Source organism: Megalops cyprinoides, chromosome 17 (genome assembly GCF_013368585.1).
Source record: "Megalops cyprinoides isolate fMegCyp1 chromosome 17, fMegCyp1.pri, whole genome shotgun sequence".
NCBI classification, from domain to species: domain Eukaryota; kingdom Metazoa; phylum Chordata; class Actinopteri; order Elopiformes; family Megalopidae; genus Megalops; species Megalops cyprinoides.
The window spans coordinates 29,791,433-29,802,841 of NC_050599.1; positions in this window are offsets into that span (position 1 = coordinate 29,791,433).

Consider the following 11,409-nt stretch of genomic DNA (forward strand, 5'->3'; position numbering starts at 1 on the left):
CTGCGTTACAACTGTATCCATATAAACTACCTAGACTTCTAACATAGTAATGTGAAGCCAGGTAACATTATATTAATTTGCCAACCGGCTAATTCTCGTTACAAGATGAGATGACGCTAGTCGGCTAATCATACAGCAACGGATCTAACCGTAAACTGGCATTAGTATCCTATACGAAAATATTAACTAACAAAACAATTTGCTATACCGAGAAGACACAAAATATAGTCTTTTACCATATTAAGTTACTTACTTCAGTGGAGCACACTTTTACTTAGGTGTCAAAATAAACGAACTGAGCTTAACATTTAACGAGTGCGAAAGGGTACGCACCAGGGGCCTCATTACAGAAACTTTGTGTACATTCTAAACATACATACAGGCATGACAGGACGACTGCCGATTGAAACATCGAATTTACAGTTATAGTTAGGATTTCTTAAGATGAGATAGGAGGTCTGAGATAGGATAGGACACAGCCATGAGTTTAGGAATTGCTTCTGTATTAGGAGATAGGATTTCTCCTATCTTTGAAACATAAGTTAAGATAGGACAAGCAGTTAGGATATTTTTCTGTAATGAGGCCCCAGCTGCCTAAGGCCGGGGCCACACCAGTTCCTTCGCGTGTGCGTGGCGGTCGCGGAAGGTCTTGATTTTCATTTTGGCGCCCATGTTAACGGGTTAGAGCAGCCACACAGCCTGCATACTTCAGGTGTTTGTCCTTATCAAGACGCAGTTCAGCAGCAAGATGGTGAAAAGCTCCAAGTTGCCTCCTTCTCTGATTTATTGGGTGAACCCACATTCTTCAACGGTTTCTCCTCCGGATCATTCGGAGTAAAAGATAAAGCGCTGTCTATAACTCGCACTAAAAACCAACGAAGAATAAATTAACCACATTAATATTATTTAGGAAATGCGAATAGACAGGTAGCCTAAGAAAAAAAGTAGCATTACATATAAAAAAGAAGAAAATAAATAGATAATAACAAGTTGTCCTAGGCAGTCTATTTTCTTCATGATCAACATGCTGTTTTACAAAATATTTTTCAATTAAACAAATAACAGAGGAGCCTACTTTTCCATTTGTAAGGGGAAAAATGTCGAACTTGAAGCAAGATATAGTTGCAAGATAAACACACCGCACTTCTGATTCAACAGAGACTGAACCCAAGACATCTGCTTCTACAGTTTTAGATTTGGTTTGACGTCTATAACATAAATTAAGGTCCCGCGATACTTCTCGATAAGCCCACCCCTGGAAACCTGTAGAACAGAACTCCGAAACCCCTCATGGAAATGGCTTTTAAACTGAGCCAGGCCAAGTGAAGAGGGATTGCTGTATTATTTATTTATTTATTTATTTATTAACTTTTTTTTTTTTTTTTTACAATTGAGCACACACTTCTTAATCTTTGTCTGTCTAAACTAAAAATAATTATAACTGACTCGCGAGCTAGCAGTGCTGCATTAATATAGGTCCGTCAGAAACGGCAACCAGACCCGCGCACTTCATAACATGTACATTTTACATAAGGTTTTAGCTCATAACAAAGGTAAGAGGAAAAAAAGATGAAACAAGTGAAAGAATGTTTAGAAAATTCAAGGAATTTTCCACAGTTCAGTTTTACCTAATTAAAAGTCAAATCTTTCAACTAAAAAAAAAATTAAAGCCTGTTATTTGTCCTGAAGAGTATATATTTTCATTGATGATAAAGACAATTAAAGGCTTAGAGGGAAAAAAAACAGTATGCAATAAACCTGTTAATACCTATAAATTCCCATAAATTCCTGTTAATTCCCATGGAAACTTTCCCATTTGAAAATTCTTGCAATTGTGCATTTAACAACTGAAATTATGCTATTGTAAAATTAAAGCGACTGCCTCTTGTGTACTTAAAGTCATCTTCCGGGATGCAGAAATGAGTATGATAACTTCACGGACACCAAAAAAGTTTGTATTGATAACTTTATCTCAGAGCCACTCCACAACACACTCCACACACTACTCTTTTCTTTCTTTTCCTCTTTTCCTAGCCAATCACAGAGCAGAACAGAACAGTCAATCAATCTCCATTACAATCAAACTCATTGTAGAACACTGAAACATTTTCCAGTTCCTAGACTACTCCCCACTGTGGGCTATTGTATAGACCACGCAATAGCCCACAGTTCCTGGTCATAAGTCAACCAGCGCCTCTCTGTTGGTGTGAGTATGTAGCTGCCATAAGCAATGACATTCTCCATATTACTGTCATTTATTTGCAAGAGCACACATCCAGTTGAGGTACTGGAGGCATCAGTGAAGAGCAAGAACTCCTTGGAGAAATGTGGATATGCAAGGATGGGAGTATGAGTGAGTGAATGGTGGAGAGCATCAAATGCTCTTTGTTCAATGTCAGTCCGCACAAAAGGTTTCCCCTTCTGAGTAAGAGCATGTAGGGGCTGTGACATCTTAGCAAACTGATATATGAATCGTCTGTAATATGAGCACAATCCTAAAAATACCCTGACCTCAGTGGGGTTGTCTGGAGTGGGCCAATCCCTGACTTTCTCAACGTCTTTGGGGTCTGGCTGCAAACCAGCAGAGGACACAATGTGCCCTAAGAAGGTCACCTGTGGTTGAGTGAAGGTACACTTTGATGGTTTTGGTTTCAAGTTGGCAGCCCTGATACAATCAAAAACCTCCTTAAGGCGCTCAAGATGCTCTTTGAAGTTCTTGCTGTACACACAAGACAAACTCTCCAAGAAAGCCCTTGTAGTACCAGTTGCATAAGGTGCTGAAATGTTGGAGGTGCATTTACCAATCCCGTAGGCATGACCTGGAAGTGGTATAAGGAGCAGCTGGTGGTAAATGCTGTCTTTTCTTTGTCTTGTTCATCAAGAGCAACCTGCCAATATCCTGAAGACAAGTCCATTGTGCTGAATACTGATGACCTTCTGAGCGCATCTAACATGTCATCTGTTCTGGGCAAGGGGTATGTGTCCTTAACAGTGACTGAATTCAGGCCTCTGTAATCAATGCAGAAACGCCAGTTTCCATCTTGTTTCTTAACCATTACAACAGGCGCAGCCCATAGGCCAGCATATCATCTACCTGTGACTGGATCACAGCTTGCATTTGGGGAGAGGTGCAATAGGCATGCTTTCTTATTGGGGTGGGTGAATTTGCGTTGATGTTATGTTTGACTAAACTGGTCCTCCCAAAATCATTGGGGCCGTTGCTGAACACATCAGTGTAGGGTAGGAGCAAAGACTTCAGGTCTGATAGTTCAGGGTCTGAAAGGTTGCCACATTTCAAATCAAAGGGCAAGGAGAGTGGTACAACAGAGGGGGCTGACACCAGACAGACTGAGCCTGTATCTGCACTGACCTCATCCTCTGATACAGGGGTGAACTGTCCAAGCTGCATACCTGGCTGAAGAACAATGGGGCTGTTTGCAGGATTCATGACATTCACTATGGTAAATCCATTTTCAGCCCTGGATAGTGTGCGAGCTACAGCAATGCTGTCTAAGTCAAGTTGATGAGGCTCAAGGAGACCACAGTAGCCGTCTGGTGTGCACCAGTTAACAGCAGAGGGTATCAGTTTGGCTGTACAATGCATCTCACATTGTGGCAGTACAGTGGTGCTCACTAAAGTCTGTGTCATGCAACTCGCTGGGGCCATTTCGGCGGTGCTCAGCAGCAGCAAATCCTGATGATAAAGGCGACACAGTCCTTTCCCTAGATCTAAAACAGCGTGATTCTGTTCCAAAAAGTCCCAGTGTAATATGATGGGTTGGCTCACATTTCTGATCACCTGTATTTCATGCAACAGGTTAAGTGAGTCTAGTCTTAAAGTAATATTGACAGTGTCTAATGTGTCTAAACTTTGGCTTGTCACTGACTTTGACAGAATAAAGTTCTTTTTGAGAGGCCTTTTGCACAGTGTTGGAATTGACATTCTCAAAGTCTCGCTGATAAATGAGATGCTTGAACCAGTGTCCAACATTACCTACATGTCAGAGCCTTCAACTATTCCGTTAATGAATGCAGTAAAGTCTCTTTTCATTCTCTGGCAACAGAAAGTGCATTGTCCTTGTAGTTTGTATATGTACTTTTATCACCAGTAGGTGGCACTGTTGGGTTGTAAGTAACAACTATCATCTGATCTCCAGACTCTCAGGCTTTGCCAAGATCCTTGAATCCCAGGTAAATGCTCAGAAAACAAAGTTCATGGTCCTCTCAAAATCTTGCTTACAGTTGCTTGATGATTTTAGCATTTTCACGTCCTATGGTAAATCCATTGAAAGGGTGCCCTCTTACAAGTATTTAGGTATATGGACAGACAACAAGCTTTTATTTAATGTACATATTGACAATCTAGTTAGGCAGCTCAAAGTGAAGATTGGCTTTTATTTTAGAAATAAATCCTGTTCTACTTTTAATGCTAAGAAAAAACTTGTGGAAGCTACTTTTCTGCCTGTGATCGATTCCGGTGATATATTGTATATGCATGCAGCCTCCTCCATTTTACAGAGCCTTGATTCAGTGTACCATGCATCAATACGTTTTATTACAAATGCAAAGTCTCTCACTCCCCATTGCATTCTTTATGGTTTGGTGGACTGGACATCACTAACCACTCACAGACAACAGCATTGGTTTATTTTTTATCTATAAAGCGATACTGGGTAAACTTCCAGCTTACCTCTGTACCTTTCTCTGCCTCAGCTTGGGTAGTTACCAGCTATGCTCTTCTAGGTGGTTGCTTTTTAATGTACCCCAGGCTTTAACAGATCTGGGGAAAACTGCATTTTCTTACCATGTACCTTGGACATGGAATAATCTACAGAAAGATTTTAAATTGGATACATTTATATCCGACACAGTCAACCACCAGACACTAATATCAAAACTGTCAGAGATGGGCATCTCTGGGACCGCCCTCTCTTGGTTCAAGTCCTACCTGACTGGTAGATCTTCCCAGATCTACTGGAAAGGTTCCACCTCTGCACCCACCCCTCTCACTACAGGAGTTCCACAGGGTTCAGTACTGGGACTCCTACTTTTCTCAATTTATATCAACTCACTTGGCCCACTTATCAAATCACATGGCTTCTCCTATCACTGTTACGCTGACAACATCCAACTTTTTCTCTTTCCCTCCCTCTATCTACCTCTACCTCTAAGTAATCAGGGTGACGGTTGGGTGAAAAACTAGTTGATCCTAAATTCTCCTGCAAATGTTTCTTTGTAGCTGAGAAAGAACTTTGCGTTTCAGGTGTTAAATTGTCCCAAACAATAAAAAGTTCAGGCAGTAATATAGTAGGCAGCTCCACTGCCATAATGAAATCGAAATTGACATCTACATCTCTGTAGTGCACTTCCTGGATTACCTCGTAGCGGTGAGCCCATAGTTGAACGGATTCACTGCCATTATGATTTCGTAATTATCATTACGAAATGGAGGGGGTCAGGTTGGAATATCCCTCACAGCTTTCAGTGGTTTACGCAGTACAGCTCCGGCGGCAGCTCCATTTCCGGATAGCGGCATGTCCTGGTACTTGTGATTCTTCATCTGACATAACTGAGACGGTAACTAAACTTATATGGAGCTAATAAAAATAAAAAATGATGGCTAAATATGTTAGCTTGATGAGCGTCTCACAACTAGGATCAGAGCGTCTGTGGCTGCTTGAGAAAGTTCAGACGAATCTCGCAACCTGAATAAGACACCACTGCAACTAGTGTAAAATTAAAGTGACTGCCTCTTGTGTTCTTAAAGTTGTCTTCAGGGGTGCAGAAATTGGTATAATACCTTCACGGTCACCAAACGAGTTCGTATTGATAACTTTTACCTCAGCGCCACTCCACAACACACTCCACACACTACTCTTTTCCAGAACCATGTAGAGAGAGAGTCGCGTCAACAGAAGTTCAAAATGCCTGATCGTCATGTGATTCATGTAGACTTCAGATAGTTCCAGGAAGCTTTTGGCGGGCAATTTGAATGCGTAAATACAGAGAGACAGAAATTTTGGTAATTAGTCGTTACCTGCCTTGTTGACATATTTTAGGCTAACGTTACCTTGGATAAAGAGCATGTTACTGTTGTTTATTGCTTTGAAATCTTTTTATTATTATCATTATGTTCTTAAACTTGTATGCTAGTCAAGAGCAATCGTATCTTAATGTTTATTGATATATTTAGAGGGAGGGGAAGGGAAGGAATGTTTCAGAATTCAGATCAGATTAATTTTCTAACATGGTCTAACATTTTCTAATTCATGGTGGTTTCAGTAATCCCATAGTAATTGAGGGCCTAAGTAATCTTAATGACTAATGTAATCTTTATGACTTTCAGATAGGACAGAAGGAGACCGACAGGTGACTATCAATGATTGTCATGAATTCATTAAATAAATCTCTAATAAACTCAGAAACATGAATAGCATGTCAAGCAGTTTTTCTGTGCTCTTTCCTCTGTCTTGTCCTTGCATGTAGTCTCCACCATGGTTTGCTGTGCTGCATGGGGATGCCCCAATCGCTCGGAGAAAGGAGTACGAATATACGGTTTCCCCACTGACACAGAGAGGAAAAAAATGGTTGGCTCAAGTCAGCAGGAGCAATCTTACTATCATCAAGATTACAACAACAAAAAATATGTGAGGTAATCATATTAATAGGCTGTTCGTTATGTGTTGCTAACTTTATCCAGTATCCTAGCCTAATCTGTTATCTAACTTTCCCTAAATCTACTAATTTAGTGGGGGATAATCCACTAACATGCTTTAATGCACATGTTAATTTGATTCAGATGTGCTGATAATATACTATCTGATTCTTTAACGTCTTACACTTTAAAGTGCATCACAAACGATCTATTCTGCTGCAATTCTACTGCGCTGCTAGTATTTGATGCTAACTTCTGGGAACTATTGAGAGGCTCCACAATCCGCCATTGCTGTAAAAAAATGGTCCATTGGAGCGAACGGAGTTGTCGCGATTCTCTCTCTACGTGGCTCTGCTCTCTTCCCAGCCAATCACAGAGCAGAACAGAACAGTACAGGAAAAAACAATCTATCTCCACTCCAGGCAAACTCATTGTAGAATCTAGAACACTGAAACATTTTCCAGTTCCTACACTATTATCCAATTTTAACTGAAACATGAAAAAACACTGTAGACAATTGGACGGAGTACACTTTGTCTTTATTGGTTTTATAAGGATGGATACCTTTAACAAGACCAAACAGACAAGAAGAAAAAGATTAAAATAAATACAAAATAGGATAAAAAAAATGTTACAATGTTTCAATTCAAATTGGTCAATTGGTCAGATTAATTTACAAGGTTAAGATGCAGACAGATCCATTCTATTTCACATGTTCAGTAGCAGATTAAGATTCAATAATTCTGTTGTTGAAAACACCAATCTCCCTTTTTCCAGAATAATTAAGGAAGGTGTCCCATATATCTCTGAACTCTTTTAGTTTACCCTTTGTAAAATAAGTTATCTTTTCTAAAGCAAGGTGAGATGACATCCCCTCCAGCCTCTGGGTTACCAGGACTCTCCTCATTTTTCCACATACAAGCAATAGCAATTATACATTTAGCTTCAAGCAGACATAGAGTAACTAAACAGGATTCTTTTTTAATTCACATTTAAGCCATCAGGAAAAATATGAAGAATGCACAGCTTTGGACTCTGGGGGATGTCCTTGTCAGTGATTACTGAAATGGAGTCGATTACCTTTTTTCAGAAACAAAGGACCAAAGGGTATTCCCACAAACGGTGAAATAGTATACCTTTCTCTGTTTTACACTCAATATACATATCCAGAATATTAGGATTGAAGCGATGTAATTTGGAAGGGGTAATATACATTCTGTTCTACCACTTAAATTGGAGCAACTTTAGACTTGTGTTAACGGTCTGGGTTTGGGCTTTGAGACAGGAGACTGCCCAGTCCTCCTCAGATGTTTCTTCCTGTAAATCTTTATTCCAGGCTTCAAGGTTATGATTATTTGATTTGATTATTTAATTATTTGATTATTCTTCTCTACTAAGAAGTCATACAAGATGGAGACTTGGCCTCTAATTTGCAAGTGATCTACGACTACTTTTTCTAAAGAGGATAGTGCTGGGGCTCAAGGGAGTGATGTCTTGAAAGAACAAAACTGCTTACTTGAAGATATTTGAAAAAATGTTTAGGGGGGATATGGGTGTTTTTAACTTCTTCAGAGTTCATAAATTTACCATCCTTATACAGGTCAGAAACCTTACATAAACCTTTCACTGACCAGAACGTAAGGCCTACATCGGATCTTCCAGGATGGAAAAGATCATTTCCATAGATAGGATTAAAGCGAGAGAAATGTGAGGCTTCTCCAAGATAAGACAGGACTTCATACCAGACTGAGATAGTGTTTTTAAGAAATGGATTTTTTGTTCTTTTGATGAGCTTGCTGCTTTCTGATGAGAATAGATACAAGCTTAGTGGTAGATTTTCTGCATGTTGTGATTCAATGGATGTTCAAGCTGGTGGAGACTGTAGATTCTCTTGAAGTAGATTCTCTTTCCAAGGTGGCAAATTGTAAAGAGTTAAGGAACGCTGACTATTGTTGTTCTTAAACCTCTGCATATTCTGAATTGTACAAAGTCTTATAGAATGATTTAAATTGTTTATTTCTTCAGGATTTACTGTAATGCGACCTTCATTTCCTTCAATAGCATTGATTGTGCTCTCTGATTGCATCTGTTTAATATGCCAGGCCAGAAGTTTCCCTGCTCTCTCTCCCTGTTCATAAGAGTTCTGCTTTAGGCGCATCAAGCACTGAATTTCCCATTTTGAAGATATTTCATTATATTGAGATCATGATTTCTGCAGTATAGATACTATGTTAGAAGTAGCATTATTGGAGAAGACTTGTTCTTCAAGTTCCTTAATTTTGTTCTCCAGGTTTTTAAGATCTAGTCTGGATTCCTTAGTTTTACATCTTACATAGTTTATCAACTGACCCCTTAGAAAAGCCTTAAATGCCTCCCAACGTATCGAAGCTGAGGTTTCAATAGTACTAACTTCAAAATAAAAATCTATCTGGCTGTCAATGAATTTAAAAAGCCAGGGTCTCTTAAGTTGTTTGAAACTGCCTCTAGAAAATCCAGGAGGTGCAAAGGTGAAGGAGACTAGAGCATGGTCTGAGGTGACTATACTATCGTACCAGCATTTTGTAATCTGGGATTGGAGATGAGCTGTTACCAAAAAGTAGTCAAGATGTGAGAATGACTGATGTGTATTTGAGAAGCAAGAAAACATTTTGGTGTTAGGGTTATTGAATCTCCACACATCTATCAAATTGAAATCTTTAAGGTATTGAAGCGACTCTGTGTGTGTTTGTTGATGGTATGTATCTACACCAGTTGCTCCATCTAATTCAGGATAGAAGGTACATCTGAAGTCTCCACCTATTATAAAGTAACCTGGAAGTGCCGCCAATTTACGAAATACATTTCTAAAAAATGCAGGGTTGTCATCATTTGGCCATTGATATTTACCAAATTGAATTGAGTTGAGAGGTGCATCCTTTGAATGATTAGAAATCTCCCCGAGCTGTCACAAATTGTATTTATTATTTGAAAAGGTACTGATTTATGTATTAAAGTAAAAATGCCCCTTGCTTGAGAGGAAAAAGGCGGGGAAAAAAACCTGCCTCAGGCCACCTTCTTCATCTTCTATCTATATTATCTGGCATTAAATGAGTATCTTGGAGAAAGATTATTGTGAATTGTAATCGTTTTAGTCTGTTCTTGTTTTAGCCTGACAAATTTATTTAAACTTCTGACATTCCACGAGGTGATCTGAATCTCTGTGTGTGAGGCCATTATATAACACTTGTAAGAACTATTAACTTCCAAGGTAAGAAAAGACACTGCTTGGAACCACACAACTAGGATATGAGCTTACAAACATCAGTGGCATTGGGAGCACACTAGAAACATTAGCTATCTTGCTGTCTTATAAACTAACGTAACACTAAAGTTAGCTAGCTAGCTAAGCAACACAGTGCCGAGCAAGCATACTTACCATAAATTTTGAGTCTTAGCAGGATGTTGTGCCACATCGCTTTGCTTCAGGGTCTTTATATTCTTCCACAAGCAACTTTGCTACCAAAGGGCACTGGAATGTGTGTTATTTTTGTGAGTCACGCAGAAAGTGAATGGTTGGATAACCCCATAACGGAGACCAGGGATGTGGAGAGATTGTAACTCCACCAAAGCATTCCTGTTGTCTACGGAGATCTGCTGAAGAACATCACACGCTCGTCCCGAAGAAGACGGTCCCCTTGGCTCTCGCTGCTCTCAAGGCTGACTTTGTCACTGTAGTTCAGAAACTTCATGATGACCGTTCTTGAATGTCACGGGTCCGCTCCCGCCTGGCCCCCCTCTCTTCATCTGATTCTATGTGCCCTCTCAATAACCTTGGTGGGGAAAGCGGCCCCAAACAGGTCTTTAGGGACCCACTCCAAGAAGGCACACGTGTCTTTTTGCCCTCAGCTTTTCAGGGAGCCCCACAAGGCGTGGATTTGACCTGCGATTAAGATTTTCTAGGTCTTCCACTTTGAGGCCAAGAGCTTCAATGGTCGCCTGCATTTTCGCGGTTTGACTCTGTATAGCTTGGATGCTATCCTCGTTTGTTCTCACACAATTTTCTGCCTCCGTTATTCGGTTTGCCAAACCTTGTATTTCCACCTGTACCCCATGAATGATGCTGAATAGTTTGTCAAATTTGGAGTTCATCTCTCACTGTCTGAATGACTTGGAGAATGCCGTTCGATGCTAAAGCACCAGGGCTAATGCTAGCATCTAGGTGGTTGGACGTCCCCTGGCACAGACTCACCCAGAGTCTCTGCTCGTGATTATTTCTGTGGAGCTCTAGATGACTTTGTAATAGGCATTTTGATTTTGGAAATGATTATAGATTGGTTGATGCAAAAATTTATATGGCTAGTGGTTTCTTAAATAGGATTATTTCATAATGTTTATGGCAGGCTCTAGAATACATATGCCTAGCACTGCGCCATAACCATAAGTCCCTTAGATGAAGTACACTTGATGGTATTGAATATTGCTGCCCAGTACCGGCCAGAAGCAGATGGGCTCCCCCTGCTCAAGGTTTCTTCCTGTTAATTAGGGAGTTTTTCCTTGCCATTGTTGCCTTAGGCCTGTTCTCAGGGGGTCTCAGGCCTGGGAACAATGTAAAGCTGCTTTGTGACAATTTGTGTTGTAAAAAGCGCTATACAAATAAAATTGAATTGAACTGAATTGAATATGTGAGCCATTCACACACATTTAAAACCCTTTTCAACTCATACAGGAGTGAATTAACCTTTATCATTTACTGTTACCACGAAGAAGGTTGGTTT